This window comes from Podarcis vaucheri (assembly GCF_965113315.1).
Source record: "Podarcis vaucheri genome assembly, chromosome: 3".
Taxonomy (NCBI): domain Eukaryota; kingdom Metazoa; phylum Chordata; class Lepidosauria; order Squamata; family Lacertidae; genus Podarcis; species Podarcis vaucheri.
Window position 1 is genome coordinate 62,916,934 of NC_138761.1, and position 25,260 is coordinate 62,942,193.

Below are 25,260 nucleotides of genomic sequence, written 5' to 3' on the forward strand. Positions count from 1 at the left end.
GGACGAGTTTCATGCCCTCTTCCCACACAAACCCATGCCAGCGAGCTTCTTCGACGACTGGTTGTTCACACCCACACTTTCTTCCAGCACGTTCCATGGATTCGACTCAGAAGGGGAACCCGCACGGAGCACCCGTTCCCCAGAAGGTTCACCGGCAGGTTCGGCATCAGGCAACTCGTATTGGTGGGACGATCGACCAGAGGAGCGATGGCGCAGGAAGTGGCTGGAGATGCCAGGTCGAGCGACCGACGCAGAGACTGACATGGACGTGTTCGGGGAGGACCTCGGGTTCGAGCACGGCGGTACAGAGATGGAAGAGCAACAAGTCCACGTCGACGACCGCGAGGGGGAAGACTCGGAGGTCTTCAGTTGGCGGCCACCCACGGGGAGCGACCTGTATCCAGCATTCCCTCCCATGATGATGGAGCGCCCAGCACCCACACCTGACAGCGGGGAGGGGGGAAGGGGGGGCTTCGAGGGGGGGATGGATGTCAGGGGTTCAGAAGCAGAGACGCAGAGAAGGGTGGAAACAGAGAGCGAGGGGGAGGAAGCCGAAGGGAGAATGAGTGATGATGACGACCCGAGATCTCCAAGCCTAAGCAGTGAGTCAGAGGACTCCCAAAAGGGAGCCCCAGTGAGCAGAGCAAGGGGGGATCCGGGGGGACACCCCAGGAGGAAGGGAACAGAGGAGATTCAGAGAGCAGCAGCTGGAAGTCGGGACCCACGCTCATAACTGAGGGCGGCAGCAGCTGGAAGTCGGGACCCACGCTCAAGACTGAGAGCAGCAGGGAGGAAGGTAGCCAGGCATCGGGTTCCGGAGGCTGTCAGCAGGAGGGAGGGCACGAGTCAGGGGTGGTCACGCCCTCCTCAGAGAGCGAGGCAACGGTTAAGAGGAAAGTAGAGAGTTGGGCGCGCGCGCCAAGTTCAAATGCAGCAGAAGCTGGAGCAGTAAGCAGCCCGGAGAGTGAGCCAGGTCCTAAAGCCCGCCGCAAGGAGGCAGAAGGATCAGGGGGGTCAGCGTCAGAGGAGAGTAGAAGGGAGGAGGCCCAGGGGGGCAGAAGGACCCAGAGACGTAGGGAGAGGCGAAGGAGGTGGAGCAAGGCTAGGGTATTAAGCTGGTGTGCAAGAGGCGGGGACTCAGACGGGTCTTCGACGACCTAGAGCAGAAGGTGTAGAGCTGCACGCTGCAGTTCGGAAATGAAACCTGTAACTCAATAAAGACTCTTTTAAAGTGGACGCTGTGTGGCGTGGTCCTATGTGAGCTGGGACCTGGTAGCAGCTCTGACAGCTGCGTACCACAGTAACCTCAAAACCGATTTTGATTGAGATCCTATGGAAATGAGCAACAACTGCAGCAAATCCCTTTTAAAAATTGCATTATTATGCCGCCTTTTTTCTCCAAGGGGCTCAATGTGGCATACACGGTTCTCCCCATCCTTATTTAATCACCTCAACAACCCTCTGAGGTAGATTAGGTCAGGAAAGGTAGAGAGATGGCTCATTCTGGTTTTATTTAAAAGCATACAGATTGCACCTTTGTTGCTGAACAGAAATGTCCAGGCTGCAAAAAGAACCTGTCAGGCCAGCCAGGAGACAGCCTTTAGGCATAAAATTCTCAGCTTTAACCCAGGGAGCTTACAGACCCCATTATCTTTACAGTCACTGTGGCAGTTGAAAGATTTGTCACAGGGAGCATGCATTGCCACAAGCAAATGGAATAATCACCACCGGTGCTGCTACACCCCTCAGAGTTGCCGTCCTCCATCTTGTGCTGCTGTCAAGGTTCCCTTGACATGGACTTGAAAAATCAGCCCACCAGCATTAGCAACTTCTGTAATGCCAAGGAAGTTTATATAAACTGCTACAAGTGCTAATCCTTTACCTCTGCGAGGGGCTAATAGAGAGCAAGAAGTGAACCCATATCTCACAAGTGCCAGTCCTCGGCTGCATATTTACATTAACCTTCCTCCCTCCGTCATACCCCTTCTGCCTTTCCCCGCCTGGTTGTGTGTTTAATACTAAAATTGGAAACAGGAATACATTAGGCACATAAAGCTGACATAGCTCACTAAACATGCCTCTCAGGTGTTGTTGTTTTTTTTTTGTGTGTGTGTGTGTGTGTGTGTGTGTGTGTGTGTGTGTGTGTGTGTTTTGTGAGGCATCAACATCCCTTTAAGGACTTTTATCATCTCAACTGACACATAATCATTCCTCGCAGGTGGAAAACATTGTGCTGGGAGATAATTGGGACAGTTATTGGATCTGACTTCTCGCCGGTTTTAAGCCCGTATCCATGGTATGACTGAATCCCACTCACAGAGAAGAGTTAATGTTCTTTGTGTCACATTGAGTGATTTATGGGGACCGCATGTACTGCATTAGATGACGTGGAGCTAATATTATCTGATATGATGCAATTCAGGCTTAAAATATGCACGCTATCCCCCTCCCTCCCTTTTCCACACACCAAATGTTTTTGAATCGTACAGCTATTAGTTTATAAAGGTTGATAACTTGACCCCAATTTATATGCAGGAAGCTGTCATTTTAAAACAAACTATTCTTCCAAAGGAAAACATATCACCTGAAAACCCAGCTCAAATTACTTGTTTCCCTAACAGTACTTCTTGTTGGTATATGCTTTTGCTGATAAACCTTTTAGTACCTGTGTGTGTTTGTTTATTTCCTATTCTAAGCTGATTTTTCTTGTGGATGTAAAATGGTGCATATGTGTCTGTCAGTGTGTGTGTGTGTGTGTGTGTGTGTGTGTGTGTGTTATCTTATTTGCCAGGCCAGGAAAGTGTGCTTGTTTAAAACCCCAAAAAGAGAATTTTCAATTTAATTTTAATTTTCTATGCAACTTAAATGATGAATAAGCATTGATGGATTTATCATCCCTGAGATTCCCCCCCCCCCATAATGAACATAGGAAGCTAGCTTATACCAAGTCAAGCAAGTGCCCCATCCAGTTCAGTGTTGTCTACACCAACTGACAGCAGCTCTCCAGAAGTCTGTGGATAAGGAGTGGGGTGTCCTACATGCAAAGTACCTGCTCCACAACTAATTTACAACCCTTCTGTAATTTGGCTATGTCAAATTAAAGTTCTTCTTGAACTATCCTCAGTTGCTTAAGAACTGTTTCAGTCGCAAATCTCATGTAAAGCCTGATTATGACTAATGATGATGGATAGATAGATGCAAAAGTGAAGGAATGAGGTGAGTAAAACGAATAAAGTGGACGGGGGAGGCAAAACAGAACAAAATTTCATTAAATTCACTGAAATGCCTACACCTTTCTCTGAACTACCCCTGAGCCCCAAATGCCAGCTCACAAGAGATATCTCTTGGGAGGCTTATCAAAGGTATTCAGGCACAGGCTTTGAAGCTGGGGGAGGGGGTAGTTCCATTACCTCATAAAAATACACCAGCAATTTAGTGCTAATTTCTCCTAATAAACGCATTTTTGTATGCACTTTTGACTCACAAATACATTTTGGCAAAGCAATTTCCCCACATATAATGCATTCTTACGTTATTTTCAGTAAGATATTCATTTTCATGCACACTTTTCCTCAATATATGGCTGGAGAACTGTATCACAAATTTCAGAGAAGTGCAAATTTCAAAGAATTGGATAGGCTTGCCTTTACATGAAAACTGAGTCTAATTTCTCCGCCATCCCCAGTTGTCACATCTGAATCTCAGGCAAACACTGTATCCTTAAAAGCCACACTACAATGAAGCTAAATGGGCCTTTGCATGGAACAATGGAACATGCAGGTTTCTTAAAATGCAAATTGCCTTAGCTAAGAGGAGGGCTGACAATTAGTGGGATCACAGGAGGCACAGCGGGGGGGGGGGATTTAACCCTTTGCTCCTCTGCTGTAGTCCTAAGGAAATTCCCTTTTTTAAAGTTGGTTCTGCTTTGAGGGGAACTCTCTTCTCAGCATCAGCAAAGGTCTTCTCAAGAATGCTCAGACCTTGCCCTTGTTTGCAGATGGAGCCATTCTGGCTACATAGGGATGAGTTCACTATTAGCACCATTAGTACTTGTCCCGCAAGTACTAGTCCCTGCCTGTTTTCTGGCCCCTTTCCTACCTGGCCTGGGAGGCTGCAGCATTGACTGACTCCAGCTACAAAGGTTGCTTGTGCACACTGGAGACTAGAAGTATTTAATTCTTGACCCTAGCAGTAACTCAATATTTCATTCTTGACATCTGTTGTTGTCCTGGACCATAATCTTGTATTTTTCTTGTTAGACCTTATTGGATTGTTTAAATTTATTGTACATTTATTGATATGAAATGCTTTCCTTAGTCATTTTTTTACATGACCTCTTATGCTAGAGAATTATCTTGTGTATACTTCTCAATGTTGTGAGCCACTTGAAGCATAGTTTACCATGGAAAAGCATTATGATGCAGAGAAATACGATGATGTTGGTTATTTGACTCAAGTATTGCATTCAACAAGTGTCACCAAGCTTTGGGAGCCTGTGGATATATTTGCAAACCAGAGAAACTGTCATGGAGTGAATACAGGAAAAGGGGGAAGAAAAGTAAAAAAATCTACAAAGTAATCCAATGAATTACAAAAGAATGTACACAATACACTTGCACACTTGTTGTTTAGTTGTTTAGTCGTGTCCGACTCGTTGTGACCCCATGGACCAGAGCACGCCAGGCACTCCTGTCTTCCACTGCCTCCCGCATGCTGGTAGCTTCGAGAACACTATCCAACCATCTCGTCCTCTGTCGTCCCCTTCTCCTTGTGCCCTCCATCTTTCCCAACATCAGGGTCTTTTCCAGGGAGTCTTCTCTTCTCATGAGGTGGCCAAAATACTGGAGTCTCAGCTTCAGGATCTGTCCTTCCAGTGAGCACTCAGGGCTGATTTCCTTCAGAATGGATAGGTTTGATCTTTTGCAGTCCATGGGACTCTCAAGAGTCTCCTCCAGCACCATAATTCAAAAGCATAAATTCTTTGTCAATCAGCCTTCTCTATGGTCCAGCTCTCACTTCCATACATCACTACTTGGAAAATCATAGCTTTAACTATATGGACCACCCCCTCTAAAGGGGTGTGCCATGAGGACCACAAATGGTGTGGCTCCAGGCTATTTTGTTGTCTTTTTTGAACACCAGTATGATAGTAACACTTTGGCTGATTTTTATTTGATATGTATATGTTTCATACTACTTCATGATGCATTGTTTGTTGGGTTATTCTTTTTCTGTATTTAATGCATTTTTGAATGCCTTCTTGATGTGACTTAGCTGAGCCTTTCAGCAGAAACAGAGAAATAGCATTTAGGTTGCCTTTTTAAAGCAAACAAACAAACCAAGACTATCCATTTCAGTAGCCAACTGCCGCTTTTATTTGTTAGCAGACCAGCAAAATGAAGCCCAATTGTGATTTATTTTATACGGTGAGCAGAATAAGTTGCCATGTCACATAGAGGTAAGAAAAACAGCTTCCACACATTTTCTGACTGTGCTCAACTTGCAGAGTTGATGATATCTGTGTGTGTGTGTGTGTGTGTGTGTGTGTGTATTGTTCTACCTTCTGGGGCAGAATAGTATTGCTCCCAGAAATTCAGCTCTTAATGAGATTCCCAGAGTTGTTCCAAAATTATATGTAGGCAGCTGCTTTGAAAGGGTCAGTCACAGCCTGCTAGAGCAGCCAGGAATCTATCTTTGCCTATATTCTATTATTTCACCTCTCTCTCTCCTGGAAATATGTTCATTCGTGACTAAAACTCCAAGTGTTTTGATGTTAAAGACAATATCCCTAGAGTGAGCTTGAATGTAGGCGTGTGATATTTAATTCATTAATGTCTTTTAACTCTTCAAATGCACTGTTTCCCCCCTCCATAAAGCATGTCTCTGTGCTCATGTCAGAATATTCCTTAGACCATTTGCACAGAGTATTTGCCAGAGATGAAAAGCGAAGAGGGCTTTTCATAGAATCATAGAATTGTAGAGTTGTAAGGGTTCCTGAGGGCCTAGTCCAAACTCCTGCAGTACAGGAATGTAGAGCTGTCCCATACAGGGACTGAACCTGAAACCCTGGCATTATCAGAACCATGCTCTAATGCAGTGTTTCCCAACCGGTGTTCCGCGGCACACTGGTTGCCTGGTGTGCCGTGGGAGGGAGGCGGGCGAGTCGGGCGGCGAGAGGCGGGGCGGCGGCAGCGAGGAGAGGCCGCCCAGCGCGGGGCTCTCGCCGTCTGCCTGCCTGGCTGCCTGCCTGCCTGCGTGGCGCTGACGTCACGGGGCTGTAACGTGCCCCACATAGGCACACGCGGGGCGGCGAGCGAGCTCCCTCCCACATCCCATCGCCGGCTCTGCACCAGGCGGTAGAGCTCAGCGAAGTCGCCGCGCTGGAAGGCCAGCAGCGCGCGCGCCTTGGCCAGGCTCTCGCCCGCCTGCGCCTCCAGGCACGGCGCCTCGGCGTCAGGCGGCAGCGAGCCCAGGAAGCAGCCCCGCCGGCCGGGGTCGCCCGCCTGCAGCAGCGCGTCGCACACGCACGGGACCTGCTCCGCCGAGAAGCGCGGCGAGCGCGGAGGATCGGGCGCGGCGGAGGCCAGCCCCGCGCTTGGAGAGGACGCAGCAGCAGTCGCCAAACCCGATCCTCCTCCTCCTGCTCCGCCGCCGTCCTCTGGCTCTCGGCCGGGAGGAGCCTGCGGCGACGGGGCGGGCGCCGAAGTTGGCAGAAGTTGGCGCGCCTCCTCGCCAGCGCCTTCGTCCTCCTCCTCCTGCCTCTGCTCTCCTCCAGCGGCGGGGGCGCGCCACCCTCCCCGGCCGGGGGGCTCAGCGGGTCCCGCGGGGAAGGAGGCCATGTTCGCGGCGCGCGGGTTCGCGGCGCGCGGGATCGCAGCCCCCCTCGCCCACCTCCGGCCCGCTCCCCTCCCCCTGCGCGCTGCCCTAGCCGTGCGGGTCTCCTCCCCCTGCGCCGCCGTCCCCTTTCCACATCCTAGGAGCCGCGGTCCGCCTTCCGCCCCCGGGCCACGGCGCGGCTCCCAGCCCGGGCTGGCCTCCGCCTCCTGGGACGCGCGCCCACCCCCGTGGCCCCCAAACTTCGGAGCAACTCTCCAGACGCTTCTCCCCCACCTCGGTCTCCCTCCTTTCCACTTCTCTTCCCCCCTTCCTTCCCTCTTTCTTTCTCTTTCTCTCCCACCCGCCTTTCCTTCTATTAACTTTCCTTTCCCCTTCCCATGTAGAACAGTCCCTGCAAATAAAAACCTAGCATATTTGGAAGAGGGATGCTAGCCTAACCATTACCTTCTATGCTGTTACTATTTTTTTATTTTTTTTTTACATAAGTAAAAAGTGACCTTTCCCCATCTGGCATGGTGGTTTGCCTCGAGATTTTTTTCATGAAACAAGTGTGCCTTTGCCCAAAAAAGGTTGGGAAACACTGCTCTAATGAACTGGGATATCCAGACTGAGAACACCGAACCTGACTGGTGACAAATATCAACACATACAACCTGAATGCTATATTGCCATACCATGGGAATCTGCCTTTGTCCAACTGGCCCAGTACTGTTTTCTCTAACTGGCAACAGTTCTCCAGGGTCTCAGTCAGAGGTCTTGTCCATGGCTTGCTTTCTGATCCTTTTAACTGGAGGAGCCGGGGATCGAAGCTGGGACTTTGGCATTCAAAAACACGTGCTCCACCGTGGAGTTTTGCCTGAATAATTTGTTTCAGAGGAACTTCCCACCCGTCCATACTTGCCTCCATGCCCGCTTACCATCTGCCTGAGCTCCTTTGCCAGCCTTTGCGCGAGAGGATGATAGAATGCTGCCTTAAGTATTGCATCCATAAGGCAAATGCAGGGATCATACATTGAGAGGCAGCTATAGTCCAAAGGTAGGGAGCCATTTTCCTGTTGAAGGCCTCATTCTTTTGAGAGACATTGTCAAGGGCTTTAGTGGTCAGGGCCAGAGCCAAAAGGAGACGTCAAATATATATCTTTCTCTCTGTGTGACATTCCCCCCACCCCTCATGTTTAACCTCCTGGTCACCCGTATGAAATTAAGCTGAGGTCTGGATGAAATTCAAGAAAGGCCACATGCAGCCCTGAAGCAGTAGGTCTCCCACTCATGCTCTATTGGCACTGTAATGCCTAGACCTGAGTGTTCCTCAGAAGCTTTTCTTTCATCTTTGGACTGTTGATTGAGATGAGGTTCTTAACTGGGAGTGCTTCCATATGGCTGTTCATTGTGTGATGGGTGTTTCTCATGCAGTCAAGGTAGTGGCTGTGTTTTTGCAACATCCACAGGACCCCACTAGTATCAAAATGAAATTCCATATTGTATCACCTTCCTTAATCTGGATTTACCCCTTCCATGTGAAATCGTATACTTTTTAAAAAATAAATTGTTTCATACCAATATTTCTCCAATGAAAATAGGGGTGTCTTATCCCAACATAATAATAATTTTATTATTTATACCCTGCCCATCTGACTGAGTTGCCCCAGCTATTCTGAGAAGCTTCCAACATATACAGAAACATAATAAAACTTTAAACATTTAAAAACTTCCCCATGCAGGGCTGCTTTTGGATGTCTTCTAAAGGCTACATAGTTACTTATCTCCTTGGCTCCAGAGTCACAGAACTGCATACCTTCCAACATTTCTCTGGTGAAAATAGGGATGTCCTAAGGAAAAGCAGCACATTCTGGGATCAAATCAGATACCAAGACAGCTTCTGTAAATCCAGGACTGTTCCTGGAAAATAGCGGCACTTGGGGGGGGGTCTGTTGTTTGAAATCTCTCAACAACCTGTTTGCAAATTAAGCACTCACCTGGAAGCACCCCAAGTACATTTCTAGAGCTTGATTTTCACTGAATGCTTTAAGAACAGAATAACTGCCTGGCTGGATCAGGCCAAAGGTCTATTTTGTCCAGCATTTTGTTTTCACTGGCAACCAGCCAGCTTCCTCTGGAAGTGCACAAGGTAGGCATGAAGATGAAGGCCTTTGCTAGTTGTTTTTCTCAGGCATCTGTTTTTGAACATGGAGATTCCATGGCTAATCAGTACAAAAAAAGAAAGAAAGAAAGAAAGAAAGAAAGAAAGAAAGAAAGAAAGAAAGAAAATCAATTTCCCCCTGTATACCTCTGATTCTCCAAGCCTTGCTAAAGTAAATAATGCTATTAATTTGATCTAGTAGTTCACACTGGCAGCAAATGGATTTTTTCATGTGAATAAAATCTGTATGATAAAGATCTTAAAAGTGTTGTTCTTAGATGTTGAGCAAGGAAAAATAAAATGGTTTCACTCTGTGCCTATTATGTAATTATTTATTCTGTCTGTTGACCTTCGAAGTGCCCACAGTGGTTGAAGCTATGTATTTCCTAATAGTATTAACACACACAAAAAACAGTAATCATAAAATGTTAGCTCAGTAATCTAGTTCCCTTCTCTGGAGGAGATTATCCTTTCCATAAAATTTCAATCAGTAGCACATATACAATTATGAAAATGCTTAAGATTTTATTTCCAAAGTCACATTACTTAAAATATAAAATGTATTTTCTGTTCCATTTCTGAATACACAGGGGTTTCTTAATGTATCAGATAATTTTACATTAAATTATCTGATACATTTCGGGTAATGTATCATTTCAGAAGGGATCCTGGTCTTTTCCTTACATGACCTTTTTAATCACTGCAGAACTCCAATAAAAATAATAAAAAGTCATTGTCAGTATTGGCCATTGGGAAAAGAACCCATTGATATCATATCATTGCCTTTGGAGAGCTCACTTTATAATATAAACAAAACAAAAAACCCAGGGGAGGGGAGGGTTTGATTCACATTTGCTTACTTTTAAATCCCTAATCATACTTGACTGAGTCAGGACAGATGGGGCTCCTCAGTCTGGGAAGACTGCCCCTCTAAGGGAAGGGAAACCCTGATTCTAAACCTCCGCTGCCTTGTGGGATATCTTCAGAAGAAGAAGCATGCCAAGGAGTAAACTCCACACAAATTTGGAGTGGAATCCCTAAGACAGTTGGGTGGCACCTTCCAGCAACTCCTGCAGCCAAGCAGGAGTCAAACGTATTGCTCTGATTTCCTTTGGACCACATCAGTGAGGTTAAAGATGGATCTTGACATCTGGGCAGTCCAGGACCTTCATATACCTGCACCAGGGCAGCTGCTCTGAAGAAGTCACTTCAGTGCCGCTAATGCAGGTGCACTCCACTGTCAATCAAGACAGACAGGTGGCAACTTGAATGAGTATGTTCATGAGGCGGGGGGGAATTAAGTAACTCTTACCTCATCATGTAACAAACCAAACTATCCTACTGTATACACTCTGAGTTTGTGTTTGTTACCTTTATACTTATCAGTTCATTTTATAATTTTTTAAAAGAAAAAAAGTTTACTCTCCAAGATCTACTCCAATTGCTTCTTTTTCACCTTTCTGAATTTAGTAAAAAAAAATGTTGTCTGAACTTTAGATTTGCAAGCTTTATGAGCTTTCACTGTGGGGACAATCCACTGAAATGTAGGCAGTAGGCTGAAAGGAATATGACATGAATGGTTCACTCTTTGTCATATTCTGTATATATTAATGGTGTTTCTACTGGAGTTGATTGCATTTATTGCTCCAAGACAGCAAAGGCAACCTGTGTGTAGCAACAGGTTTCCATTTATGTATCACCTTTTGAGATTTGCCTCAGAGTATTTAAGAGAGAGTTCTGGAAACCCACATAATACAATTTAAAGCACTCTTATTTCACTTTAAGAGTCACGGCTCCAACCCTCCAAATAATTCTGGGAACTGTAGTCTGCTTAGAGTCACCTAACATCTCTCAGCTCCATTAACAAACTACAGTTTCCACGATTCTTTTCTTTTTGTGTGGGCGGGCGTGATTCTTAAGGTGGAACCACAGGGCTTTAAAAGTATGTTGTGGGTGTGACCAGATGCTTTATCTTACTGCAGAAAGTGCATGCACCATGCTTTTGCATCCTGTATTTGCTCCTTAAAGAATTATTGACTGCTGATTAATGGTCTGGAGGTAGAGGCTAAACATAACCAGTATACTCCCCTTCCTTCAACTGATGATCATCTGTCATATCCAACCTTCTGTCAAGTGGTGGGGTGGACTATGACAACAGCATATATATATCATCAGGATGTTTCAGAACCTCCAGAGGGCAGTTAGAGAAACACCATGAGCTCTACAAATGCCATTGTTACAATATTAGTAATCATTGTATAAAGTAGATCCTGTGGGTCTTTCAGGAGAATGCACTTGTCTGGTGTGGCTCCTTTTGTCTGCAGTCCCAGACCACTGACCTGGGAGAAAGCTCCATTAATTTCCATAGATCTTGCTGAGTAAACAGGTATAGAATTGTTGCTGTTAATGACTCCTCCCAGAAGCCTCCTTTTCTCATTCTCCATATTTAAGTCAGTCTTTGGCTTTAGGAACTTTGCTTACAAGCTTGGTTACACACCCAAAATCTTCCAATTCGACAATCTAGTACATCGTTATTCAAGTGAAAATTGGTCTAGAGTATACATTAAATGAAAATATATTGAATGGTACCACATGCACTTCTGCATCTCAGTGCAGAATCACATATTGCACAACCAATCAAGAAAAGTGTTTCTATAGGTCACCTTGGGGGTTGTCAACCTGTGCACTGTGGGGGGGGGGAGCTGCCATTCGATTCTGATCTGGTGGCTGGAAGTGTATTTTGTCATACAACTGACCTCTTGGCAAAGGCTATAAGGCTCTATAACAGGGATGAGGAATATTACAAAATGCAACCATTATTTGTTTTTTGTTTTTTAAAAATATGTTGGCCCATGAGACTCAGGGAAGGATTGGCTTTCATTGCAATTCTTGATCTCATATCAGAAGAGAAAGTTTTCTGATTAAAAGACCAGTCAAGCAATAAACCTAAAGCTACATAAACTACCTTTGCTACCCAGTGCTAGCCAGATTTAAGTCTTAGTTCCAAATATGCATATTTATGGTTGCAACCTCATTCTTAGAAACCATTTAGAACATGAATTTCATTAATGAGCAATCTGCTTACAAAAATGATGTAGTTAGCCTTGTTACTTATTGTTTCAGCGGTTTTCAGTTGTGTGTGATAAAAGTTAAGTAACAAACATTTATTTTTCATTCAATTGTGCCTTAATTTCTGTAGGCCATGGAATGAGTTCTTTTATTCGGGGGGGGGGGAATCCTTCTGTTTTTGCACTCATCCCGACTGCACCATCTAAAAAGACAAAATGCTGGGATTTGTAGAGCAGGTGAAATTTAAAATGAAGAATTTCTGAACACTACAATACTTCGAAGACTAAATTAAGTTTGGGGAGAGGGGGAGGGAAAGAGAGAGAGTTATCTTTGCTAGGAATGTAGGTCTAACAAGAATTGGCTACATAATTCATTTCAATGGGTTCTTGTCTCAGCCGTTTACCTCTAGGTTCAGGCAAAACATCTCTCTTGGGCAGAGTGGAGCACAGTGACAAGTCACCAACCTCAAACCAAAGGATGGAATTAAAATGTAACTGATGCCCATGCTAAAAGAACAAGTTTGTGTTTCCCATATCCCACCTCTAATATTTAAATATAATATGATGTTTGAAGAATTCTGATTCTCCATTTGTCAGTTGCAAGCTATAACTTTGGCACACAACCTAAGGAACACATATGCAGTAACGTCCTACTGTCTTCTATAAAAGGAAACATTTCTCCATAGTCATAGGGGTGCCTTTAAATTACCTGTTTATTGAGCACTCATTAGTTCCAGGGGTGTTAGACATCATTGTCTATCTGCTGAGTAATTCATTTTGTGGAGGATGTTAGGAGACATTTCCATTGCATTTCCCCAACATTTTCCCTATTGCAAAAAGTCAGATGTTCAGAGAAAGCGGGTTTGTCGCTCAATACCTCCCAGTCAACTGTAATTGCACAACCTGAATTTGCTGGTATGTGATTGACTCCCACCCCAAAATAGCAGCAGTCTGGAAGCGCCTTGAGATTCTCGCACTGTTTGAATGAAATGTTGCTCTCCATGTAGAAGGCAATCGGGGAGGCTTGGAAAGGGTCCATCTCCGGGTTGTGTTGGGGTGCAGTGGTTGCAGCACCATGGAGAGCAACAGTACCCTGACACAATTTGGAGGTGGACCCTTTGCAAGACTGAGAAAGGTCACATTTTAAAACTGGGGGAGGAAGGTCTCCACTTGGCACCAAAATAACATCACAGTAGATGCCAGGCTCCACAGTCAGGGCACCACTACAGAGAAGACCCTTTACCAAGTAACCCCCCCCCATCAAACATCCAAAGGTGGACACCCAGGGTTGTCACTAATGCTAGTCCTACTCAGAGTAGGCTCATTGAAGTTAATGTACACAACTAGCTTAGGAGCTACTCCTACAAGAGAAGCATTGGAGTAGCAAGGAATGGCATTGGATACAACCCCCAAAGAATAGTCTCTGTTCTTAGGGTAAAGGCATGGCCATGCATCTTGAGCTTCCAGATGCACAAGAGGCCAACCATGTTTTTGAGTCTCAAGGGCCACAGGTTCCCACCCAGCTCTAAGAGATCTGCTATGCCCATGCAGGCTACGAAATTGCAGACCAGGTATCTAATGAACCCAGAAAACTGTAGTTTCTGGGATTTTAACTTTGACTCCACTTAAATTAAACATTTATCAAACAGCTTTCACTAATGTTCTTCCAAGCACGCTGAGCTTATTTACACAAGCCTTTTAAATTTATCTCTATTTATAGTCCCCAAATTATTTACTTTATGTGAAGAGAACACTTGGTTCTTTACAGGACATCCCTTCTTCCTTTGCCCTTTTTATTTTTATTCCAAGATCATTATCTGTGGGAATTTGACAGAAAAGAATGTCAGAAATGAGTGATACTGAAATTTGTGGAGGACTTTGCTTTGAGGGGACACCAGCAGAACATTCACTGCTTCATTTCTCTTTTCATTTTCCTTTCCAAAATGTTTGGTGCATGGGTACAGATTTAGCCCTACAAACTGGGAGATACCACACAATTGTTGAGTAGAGCGTTGCAGAACCAGGGCAATTTTAAGATTTTGTTTAAAAACTTTGATGTTTCATGTAGCCATTATTTTCATGCAAAAAGAAAAAAAATGTTGAAATGTCACAGTCCTGATGTCATCAATTCGACCTAGGTCTTCACTAATTTAGATGTGTCCTCTTATAACAGTTTAACATTGGTCATCCAGTGGACCCCTTCCAAATTAATGCATTTTTAAAGAACCCATTCAGATGACATATTGCATGTGTATATGTGTTTGTTCTACCTTTTACTAGAACTATCTCCCTAGTGCCATATATTCTTTTCCTGCCTCTGGTTCTGTTCCTTGTTAATTACCCAAATAGCAGATTAGGAAAATGGATTTTAAAAGGTGAGATGATTTATTTATAGAGTAACCACTTAGTGTTTCTCTTACCTTTCCTGAAGGTCCCCCATAGCTGCTGTTATAGAATGGTTATCTTCTGTCTTTTCAGACCCAGAACCCACTTTTAACCCAAATATGCATTTGGGGAATCCTTTATTAATTGTTTACTATTGTGATAGTGCACCTGTTATGACCCATCTTGGATCAGACCACAACCCACAAGTGGGTCCCAACCCACCAGTTGAAGGCCACCAGTTCTAGGAGGCTATGAGGAGGACACCATGTGGCTAAAATGGGGGGAATCAGGTGGGGGACCTTGTAGAAGTCCCTCTACATTTTTCTCCTTAACTCAAGACAAAAAAAAAAAAGAAGTAATAAGACCCAGAATCTCCTTGTGATTCTACAACACATTACATCAGAGATGGAGAACACGTAGCCTTCCAAATGTCATTGGACTCCATCTCCCATCAGCCTGAGCCAGCATGGACAATGGTCACTGTTGGTGAGAGTTGCGACTCAACAGCATCCAACAATATCTGGATAGCACAATTTTGGCTAGCCCTGATTTAGGCACAGAATAGTGGCATAGCACCTCAGCCACTAGACAAGCAACTATTTTCACCGTCTCAGCTCTTCTCAATCTATGATATGTGGATAATGATATTGGCATTACAATGCCCCTGTAAAGATTCCTAAGCATCAGTTCACACATGCATGAAAATCACTTGATTAATCAACAATGGGTGACTTTTAGGTAAATATGTGAACTGGTTCCAGTTGTTTCCTCAGGTGAGTTGAAATTTCTATGTATGAGTGTGAATCTATGATGGCTTATATCTGAATATCCATCAGGCATGTTTGCATTCTCCCATAACATCATCTCTTCCCATACTTCAGACAGTTTATTCACGCCACAGGTCATCTTTACAACTGTCTTCAAATTCCCACCTCAGTTTTCACACACAAAAATTCAACTCTGTAATAACAGTGCTTAGATAACCTGTACTTGACCTGTCTTTGGACAGCAATGATTATCCATGCAAGATGATTTTGAAAGATAATACAGAGCGATGTAGATGGTCTCTGTTAAGACATCTAACGTGAAGCTAGCTGTGTCTAGAGTATTTTTCTTTTTTTCCATACATCATTGAATTTCATTGTAGAGAACATGCTGAAGTCCTTTCATGCCAGTCCTGTGTGCAGTTAGTGCATTTCCATTAGAATCATACTGTTTTTGATTGGGGAGAATATAGCAATGCTCTCATGGGAGAGGAGCATTTCAGGTGTAAAAGAGGATTTGTTATAAAGAAAGTGATTATAATGGGATTTAATGTAATTGAAAGTCAAGGTACAGTAGCTATGCTCTGTATCACTAGCAGTATTAAAGTTTTCATTGAATGTGGATTAGATCTCCCTATGTAAACAGGAAACAAGGGGCTCCAGAATTAATCTCTAATACGTCGTACAGATTTAGTGCTCCGAGAAATAAAATCATGTAGAGAAACTTTAATACAGCCTTCTGTATTCTCTGGCCGATAAAATGGGATTATTAGTGCTCTACCTTACAGGCTTGTAAGGACAAAGGAGATGATCGCAAAGCACTTTAGACACTGAAAATGTTATAGAAATGTTGTCATGAATAATTAGCTAAAAACAGCAGCCCGGGGAATGTGTTGGAAGATCAAGATACAATTAATCTTTCAAGCTTAAAATTCCCCCCAAATGTTAACATTCCTGGTGTTTCTTTGTTGAGCACATTCAGTGTTGAGAGGATCAATTTCTGACGGTGTTCTTAAAGGGCAGAAAAAGAGAGAATAATATTGCTGTGAGTTCTATGTGTCAATGACTATTGTTTGTTCCTAGCTTCTGTTTAATCTTCACTACAGAGGAGAAGCCCTATGTAGCTAAACTCTCGTCTAATGAGATCATTATTTTCCAACTCCCCTTTCAAATGAATGTCCTTTTACATAGCAAAGCTGCAGCGCTTGGGTTTTCGAACAGTGCTACCTTTTATCTTGCCAACATAAGAAGTACTTAAGGAAAGGACAAGAAGGGTCAAGAAGGAAATGTATGTGGCATACATTGCGCTGCCTGGCAGGCAAGACTGGGATACAAAGGAAGAAGTTCATGGTAACAAGACTGCCCATCATTAGGAGCAGAAGGGTTGGGAGAAAACGGAATCTTGTGATCAGCTTAGCTCAGAATTCCTCAAAATTGCACAATAAAGGATTGTAGGCTGAGCTCATTTCAGGCATGGCTACATGGGAGCTTGCTACACTCTGTGCTCTGCATTTCAGAATGCTACAGAGACACTGGAAGACTTCATCACATCCACACCATACATCCAAAGCACATAGCTTCCTCCAAAGAAATCCTAGGAGGAGCTGTGGTTTGTTCAGTGTGCTGGGAATTACAGTTCTGTGAGAAGCAAATTACAGTGCCCAAAATCCTTTGGGGAAAGTCATACACTTTAAATGTATAGTGTGGCTGTGACATCTTCTCCATTATCAGCTTCAGAGCCTGTGAACAACCTGTTTCCATGCGTCAGCCAGTGAGCGGCAAGGATTCATGCCTGCTATGTATCAGTGTGCCATTTGTGCACTTTGTGGATGGTGGAGACAAGAGACAATAAAGTACATGATCTTTAGAGGAATCGCATGCTGTCGAAGACATGTATATGACTTTTAGAACCATGAGCTCTCCCAGGAAGAGATAAATCACAGAGTTGCAGGATGGAAATAGGGCCCAAGACATTTTGCCGCCTGACACAAAACAGCAACAGAACCTGCCCCCCCCCTCCTCTCCTCTCTCTCCCCTTAATCTCTTCAGAAGATTCCTCAAACCCTTGAGCAAATTTAGGGAAGGCACACAGAGGGAGGAGAGGGAGGGAAGTTCTGTTGCACAAATCTAAAGCATTGCACAAATTGAATATTCACTGGATCCTACCCAATATGTTGACTCCTTTTTGACATTGGGAAAGTTGCTTTTTTATTGAATCACTATTTCTATATTTTTAAAAAATAAACAATTGACAAAGGATGAAAGGAAGCAAGCAGCAGAAGAAGCCTTTTATCTCCAACCAGCATAGCTACCCATTTTACCATCCATGCTCTACAGAATCAGTATGCCTGTGAAAACAAGTCTCTTGGAATCAACATGTGTGAGAACTGTTGTGATCCTGTTCTGCATGAGGGCTCCTTGGAGGCATTCAGGTGTTCACTATTAGGAACCAGATAGTAGACTAGATGGACCTTTGGAGATCCAACAGAGCTCTTGATTTCTTAGTGGAGTTGGCCTGGCTGTTTTGGCTATCTCTTTCAGCAACACATCTGTTGGTGGTAGTGTTTTGTGTTCACGGTTAGATTTATTTCATACGGAGTACAATATTAATCATAAATTGTGCCTATATCATACAAGTCAGCACTTAATTAACATAGTAATTTGTATTGAATTAAGCATTTGGCTGTGTCAATATTTGCCCACATATAGGTAGAGATAGAACAGGAATGAATTCAGTCCACTTTTCTCAGCAAACTAACCCCATTTGTCACCCCAAAACTTGCTTTGCAGATCTGATCACAACTCCCAGTCAAATGATACCCCCAGATTTTGCAATGCAGTTTTGGTGTGCAAAAGTAAGCATTTTATGGTTAAATCTGTGTTTTATCGAAAAATGCACTGAAAAGCACATATTTTGAGGGAAATGCATAGGAAAATGTGTACAGTAATGTGTGTCAGTGTGTGTCTTAATATGTGTAATTAAAAAAAATAATTCCACAGAGGACAAGATGGACCTATGATTGAGTGCCTGCAAAAATAAAACAAAATAGTCTTAGGCTGATCCATAGGAGCCAACTCCTAGCAGCCGAGATCCCTTTGACCCCCATAAAATATTTGAGGGGGCTGCCCTCCCTCAGGTTGATGGGCATTGCCATTCAAATGGTGTGTGTGCCTCAGGTCTTGTGATCTTACATGCCCCCCCCCATATTTTATTCAAGTTGGCACCTCTGGGCTGATTTGTCAATCCCTACTTGTAAAGCCTTGGTTTAGGATTGACCTCATAAAGGCAGGGGCAAGAGAACTTAGGAACTCCTTCCCAGGGGTATTAATATCCCACACCAAAATCAGGATCTGGCAGCCTGAATCCTAGACTGACTGCAGTCCTGAAATCACTGTGTAATTCTGCAGTGTGCTGAATTTGGGAGCTGTTCTATGTCACCTCCTTGATAGCTGCTCCCAGTCTTCAAAATTAGGGTTAGTAATTAGAATTTCCTTTATAGGGAAAAAAGCTTTCCAGAAAGCAATGGAAGCCCCAAGAATGATGAGAGAGAGAGAGAGAGAGAGAGAGAGAGAGAGAGACTGCCCCCTTCCCCCATCTTACCATTCTGATACAACAGCATTCCTTCCTCATTCCACAGCAGAGATAGAAGATTGAAATTCTTTGCAAGGAAGGTCATCCCTTCATAGCCAAATGCCTGTTTGTTTTGCCAGTCCCCTCCAGCAACCCGCAAGCATAACAAGTATTGGGAAAAACAGAGGCCATCCTTCACTTATTAATGTGTTTATTAGGCAACAGACTGCTTTCCAACAACATTTCCACAAATCACTTAACAACTCATTTGATGTGCTCAGCAGCAATCCAACAGAGCCTGGTGCAAAACACCGCAAGTCACATACTGTTCACTATCAGAATGTGCCTCGCTTCAAAGAATGCCATCAAGTACTTTTAACATTAAAATATTATCTATTGACTCACCATTGTTTGTACTGATACACTACAAGAGCAACAATTTTCCCCCCTGAAGTGTTTGCCATTATCCTGCTGTTGTTTAGCAGCTTAAAGCTAAAATAAATAAATATCACAGGATGTCCAGGGAAAGATATTCTGAAAAGCCCCCATTAAATGTGCTGAAGGCTATCTAGCCCTTTTCTGGAAGCTGTTAAAGAGAGGTCTCTGGGCTGCAGGAGGATTCCAGAAAACACATTCTCAAATCAGCTTCCTGAATTCCTAAAGAAGTTTCCCATCCTCACTCCTCTGAGGATCATAGCAATTGCAGCACCTGACAGACAGACAGAACATCTCATTCTCTTTTCCAGCTTCCAGGCATTCACGGCTGTCATCCATACTCCAGCCGTCATTGGCCCCTGCTACTCTTGGCTACTCAAGCTTGTGTCAGGCCTGAGTCTGTACTCCGTGCTCTTTCCTGCCAGAGCAATAATATTTACTACAATCATATATTTTTGTCAACCCTCCAAAGAGCTCAGTGCAGCTTTCCTTTGATTCTCAGATAGTCTCCTATCCAGGCTATGCAGAGTTTCTTAATTTCAGTGCCAGAACTGTGTCATTGGCCTTCAAGCCATTCTCTGTGTTGTGAGCCTGGGTGCCTGGAAATTGGCTTTTATATACAGTGGTACCCCGCAAGACGAACGCCTCGCGAGACGAAAAACTCGCAAAACGAAAGGTTTTTCCGTTTTCGAGTTGCCTCGCAAGATGAATTTCCCTATGGGCTTGCTTCGCAAGACGAAGCTTGCCCCGGGGACAGCGGGTCTTCTCTTTTGAAGCAAGGGGCTGCAGGGAGATCGCTATCTCCCCGCAGCCCCTTGCTTCAAAAGAGGTCCGGGGGCAGCGGGAAGCTAAGCGCTTCTTTCCCGCTGCCCCCCGACATCTTTTGCAGCAAGGGGCTGCAGGGAGATCGCTATCTCCCCGCAGCCCCTTGCTTCAAAAGAGGTCCGGGGGCAGCGCGAAGCTAAGCGCTTCTTCCCCGCTGCCCCCCGACGTCTTTTGCAGCAAGGGGCTGCAGGGAGATCGCTATCTCCCCGCAGCCCCTTGCTTCAAAAGAGGTCCAGGGGCAGCGGGAAGCTAAGCGCTTCTTCCCTGCTGCCCCCCGACGTCTTTTTCAGCAAGGGGCTGCAGGGAGATCGCTATCTCCCTGCAGCCCCTTGCTGCAAAAGACGTCTGGGGGAAGCGGGGAAGAAGCGCTTCTTCCCCGCTTCCCCCGGATGTCTTTTGCAGGGTTGCCGGCATGCCGAAGCCTGCGCGCGCTGACATCAGCGCTCCCAGGCTTCGCGGACCTCTCCGCCAGCAGCGGCAGCGCTGCCGCTGCTGGCGGAGGGTTGCTGCCATGCCGAAGCCTGCGCGCGCTGACATCAGCGCTCCCAGGCTTCGCGGACCTCTCCGCCAGCAGCGGCAGCGCTGCCGCTGCTGGCGGAGGGTTGCTGCCATGCCGAAGCCTGCGCGCGCTGACATCAGCGCCGCGAAGCCTGGGAGCGCTGATGTCAGCGCGCGCAGGCTTCGGCATGGCGGCAACCCTCCGCCAGCAGCGGCAGCGCTGCCGCTGCTGGCGGAGAGGTGCGCGAAGCCTGGGAGCGCTGATGTCAGCGCCCGCAGGCTTCGGCATGCCGGCAACCCTCCGCCAGCAGCGGCAGCGCTGCCGCTGCTGGCGGAGAGGTCCGCGAAGCCTTGGCCGGACAGCTTTTGAAGGCAGGCGGGGGGGGAGCAAAGACTTTCGCCCCCGCCAGCCTTCAGAAGAGGAAGGCTGGCGGGGGGCAAAAGTCTTTGTCCCCCCTGCCTGCCTTCCCAGGGGCTTTTAAATCGTCCCGGACAGCGGAGAAGTCCTCCGCTGTCCGGGGCGATTTTAAAATGCTGCCCGCCAGCATTTTAAAATCGCCCCGGACAGCGGAGAAGTCCTCCGCTGTCCCGGGGTTTTTTAAAATGCTGGGGGTGGGAAGAAAAGCCCTTGTCCCCCCCCCCCCAGCCTTCAGAAGAGGTCCGGGGACAGACTGTCCCCGGACCTGGTCTGAAGGTGGTTTCCCTAGGAACGCATTAATTGATTTTCAATGCATTCCTATGGGAAACCGTGCATCGCAAGACGAAAAAACCGCAAGACGAAGAGAATTGCGGAACGAATTAATTTCGTCTTGCGAGGCACCACTGTAACTGGCTGGTCAACTTTAAGGTTGAAACTCCATCCTTGGAGCTTCCCACAACCTTTGCTTTGTTTTTCAGACTTCCAGCTTCTATCCCCACATCTGTTCTCACCTCCCTCAGTGTCTCCCAAACACCATTCCTAATTTATCATTGTTCCATCTCATATCCACTATTCCCTTACATTGATTTTTTTTCTACAAGCTGTGGAATGTCTACATGCTACTTATATAGGAACATGCTTCTGCGTGTTGTTTAGCTGCAACTCCCATCAGCCTCAGCCACCTTGGCTGGTGTTCAGAGATGATGGCAGTTGTAGTCCAACATCTGTAGGACCAGACGTTCCCCATCCCTGTCGTACTGCTATTTTAACTCGCACATGCTCATATGATAAAGTGAAGGCAAAGCAACTGCCTCTATTGCCTGACATTTAGCCTTTTGTCAAAGGTGTGTACCTAATTTGCCACCAATTGTTTCCCCGCGCATCTACGGAGTTTGAATCCTGAATATGTTTGGGGAGTATCCATAGTGAGACCCTGGTCTCATTATGAATGGTGAAGTGGCAAGGGCTTTCGACACAATCGCTCCCACGTGGCCTCTCCCGCCGTGTGGATCCCATTCAGCTGCCTGGTATTGCAGTGATCTGTGAGCAATAAAGCAGGCAGGATGGCAGTTGGAATGTAAGTGGTGCAAGAATCATAACGACTGTAACCAAACATAAGTAAGAGTGTGCTATCATGCATACTACATGGCAGTGATGGCAACAACAACAAAAGCTGGCTGTATTGCCGCAATTGTATCCTCAAGTAGCCATCAGCAGAGCTGTTCCAGGTGATGAAAGTGCTGTTGAATTCAGACCCAAGAAAGGAGTCCTCAAGGGATTCTATGACACATTTGAAATACATTTAAAATGCAATATTGTTTGCATTCATGATGTTGCATTGTTACAAATCCAGTGAATTTGTTGAGTCGGGTTGTATGGAACTGGTTCCATTTGCTGTGGCGTGAGGATAAGGGCAAGACTCTCAGAAAGGTCCAGTCAACGTTTGCCTTTCATGGATAGAAGGTTGGTTGGTACCCCCTATCTTTACCCCGGGGAAGAAAATGAGTTTGAGTAATCATTTTGATTAGGGAAAAAATAACTGGAAGAGAAGGGGTTATGCAGCCCCCCATCCCTTTGCTACTCTTCTACTCCTGGGGTTGCCTTTAATAAACTGGGGGACTGAAACATGCATTTTCCATGTGATGTCTAATTTGGCTTGTTGGAATCTCGCGATTGTTTTGATCAAATTTCATAGGAAACTTCAAGTCACTTCACACAACGCTCTCCCAGTCTGACCCAGAGCTTGCCTAACATTGTGGACCCAACCTATATTATAATCAGGTTATGTCTTATCTTTCCCAAGTGATTGAATTAACCTCAGGGCTTGTTGGGGCTCTCAGCTTGATATCCCCTTAGGCAGAAGTGGCTGCAAGACACAAAAACAAAAGATCTGCCCCACTGATCTTGCAACACTTGTGCCTACTTCCAATGGCCTTTCTGCCGGTCATCCTACCAACTCTTACATTTTACACTTGAGGGACTTTAAAACAGTAACTGCCAGAGGGGCTCCAGCAAGTTAATAGCTAAACAGCAATTTCAGCCCAGCCCATCAACAGCCAACTGAAGCAATTTAGCAAATGTACCACACACTGGTTCTCTTCATGTTTTGGTAGAAACACAAACTCTTTTGTTGTTGCTAGTGAGAGCAAAAAATAAGAGCCTACATAACTTCTCAGGGGTTATTTTGTCAAATGCTGCCTTCACATTCACAATTATTGAGGTCAGTGATGATATTCCAGCTGAACTATTTAAAATTTTAAAAGATGATGCTGTTAAGGTGCTACACTCAATATGCCAGCAAGTTTGGAAAACTCAGCAGTGGCCAGAGGATTGGAGAAGATCAGTCTACATCCCAATCCCAAAGAAGGGAAGTGCCAAATAATGCTCCAGCCACCGCACAATTGCACTCATTTCACACACTAGCAAGGTTATGCTTAAAATTCTACAAGGCAGGCTTAAGCAGTATGTGGACCAAGAACTCCCAGAAGTGCAAGCTGGTTTTCGAAGGGGCAGAGGAACCAGAGACCAAATTGCAAGCATGTGCTGGATTATGGAGAAAGCTACAAAGTTCCAGAAAGACCTCTACTTCTGCTTCATTGACTATGCAAAAGCCTTTGACTGTGTCGACAACAGCAAACTATGGCAAGTTCTTAAAGAAATGGGAGTGCCTGATCACCTAATCTGTCTCCTGAGAAATCTCTATATGGGACAAGAAGCTACAGTTAGAACTGGATATGGAACAACTGATTAGTTCAAAATTGGGAAAGGAGTACAACAAGGCTGTATATTGTTTCCCTGTTTATTTAACTTATATGCAGAATTCATCATGAGAAAGGCTGGGCTGGATGAATCCCAAGCCAGAATTAAGATTGCCGGAAGATATATCAACAACCTCAGATATGCAGATGACACAACCTTGATGGCAGAAAGTGAGGAGGAATTAAAGAACCTTTTAATGAGGGTGAAAGAGGAGAGCGCAAAATATGGTCTGAAGCTCAACATCAAAAAAACGAAGATCATGGCCACTGGTCCCATCACCTCCTGGCAAATAGAAGGGGAAGAAATGGAGGCAGTGAGTGATTTTACTTTCTTGGGCTCCATGATCATTGCAGATGGTGACAGCAGTCACGAAATTAAAAGTCGCCTGCTTCTTGGGAGAAAAGCAATGACAAACCTAGACAGCATCTTAAAAAGCAGAGACATCACCTTGCCGACAAAGGTCTGTATAGTTAAAGCTATGGTTTTCCCAGTACTGTAGTGATGTATGGAAGTGAGAGCTGGACCATAAAGCTGATCACCTTTGAATTATGGTGCTGGAGGAGACTCTTGTGAGTCCCATGGACTGCAAGAAGATCAAACCTATCCATTCTGAAGGAAATCAGCCCTGAGTTCTCACTGGAAGGACAGATTCTGAAGCTGAGGCTCCAATACTTTGCCCACCTCATGAGAAGGGAAGACTCCCTGGAAAAGACCCTGGTGTTGGGAAAGATTGAGGGCAGAAGGAGAAGCGGACAACAGAGGGCGAGATGGTTGGGCAGTGTTCTCAAAGCTACGAACACGAGTTTGACCAAACTGCGGGAGGCAGTGGAAGACAGGAGTGCCTGCCGTGCTCTGGTCCATGGGGTCATGAAGAGTTGGACACGACTAAACAACAACAAGGGTCAGGACTTCAAGATCAAAATTTCAGATTGGTCGCCACAAGGAAAGCCACAGCAATAGATGTTGTAGCACTCTGGTGTTTCTTCTGTGAACCTGGATCTTTGCAGCACAGAAGTGGCAGATCGCTAGCAAATGACCTTGCATTGCAGCAAATCGGAGATACAGTGCTTCACCATCAAACTGCCAAGAAGGATCAGAAGGTCTGAAGATGTGGGACCATATCTGTGCCGATTGAAGAGGCAACCAGGGTGCTTCTGGACACAATTCAAAGTGCTGTTATTAATGTTTATGGCCCTTAAAATAGTCTTGCAGCAACTATTCACTCCTGCAGGTGTGGGAGACCAATTTGAATGATCCACTCTGTCTGTTTCAAGAGACAATGGAAGAGTGCACCTTCAAGGGTAAAGTCAAACCATTTTAGAGTTACAGCGTCCGCTGTGGCAGTAGAGACAAATAGGGGAGAGACATGTTTTATTGCAGCTGGGACAGATAAAGGTGTTTGGTTTTGCTGCTACAAGTGCACCATAGTATTTCTTCTCTCTGTGCTCCTACCAGTGGTCATTCCTCCTCTGGTCACTACTGTGGCTACGCAACTGTCTGTCTCCAGGCACTGCGACCATCTGCAAGGGATTCCCATATGGTTTGCCAGTCTTCATGTC

At 45.3% G+C, this 25,260-nt stretch overlaps 1 long non-coding RNA gene across 9 annotated transcripts in view; it reads right to left on the reverse strand.

Annotated features, from left to right (window-relative positions):
• Positions 1-25,260, reverse strand: part of LOC309528510 — a 117,887-nt gene that overhangs the window by 87,009 nt on the left and 5,618 nt on the right. The window contains exon 1 of one of the 9 annotated variants that reach the window (XR_014217774.1): positions 18,796-18,890. The exons of 7 other annotated variants lie outside the window; for them this stretch is intronic. This is a non-coding gene — a long non-coding RNA (uncharacterized lncRNA). Of the gene's footprint in view, positions 1-12,754; positions 12,820-18,795; positions 18,891-25,260 lie in introns of those variants that run through there. One more of the 9 variants, XR_014217775.1, reaches the window with a different exon arrangement.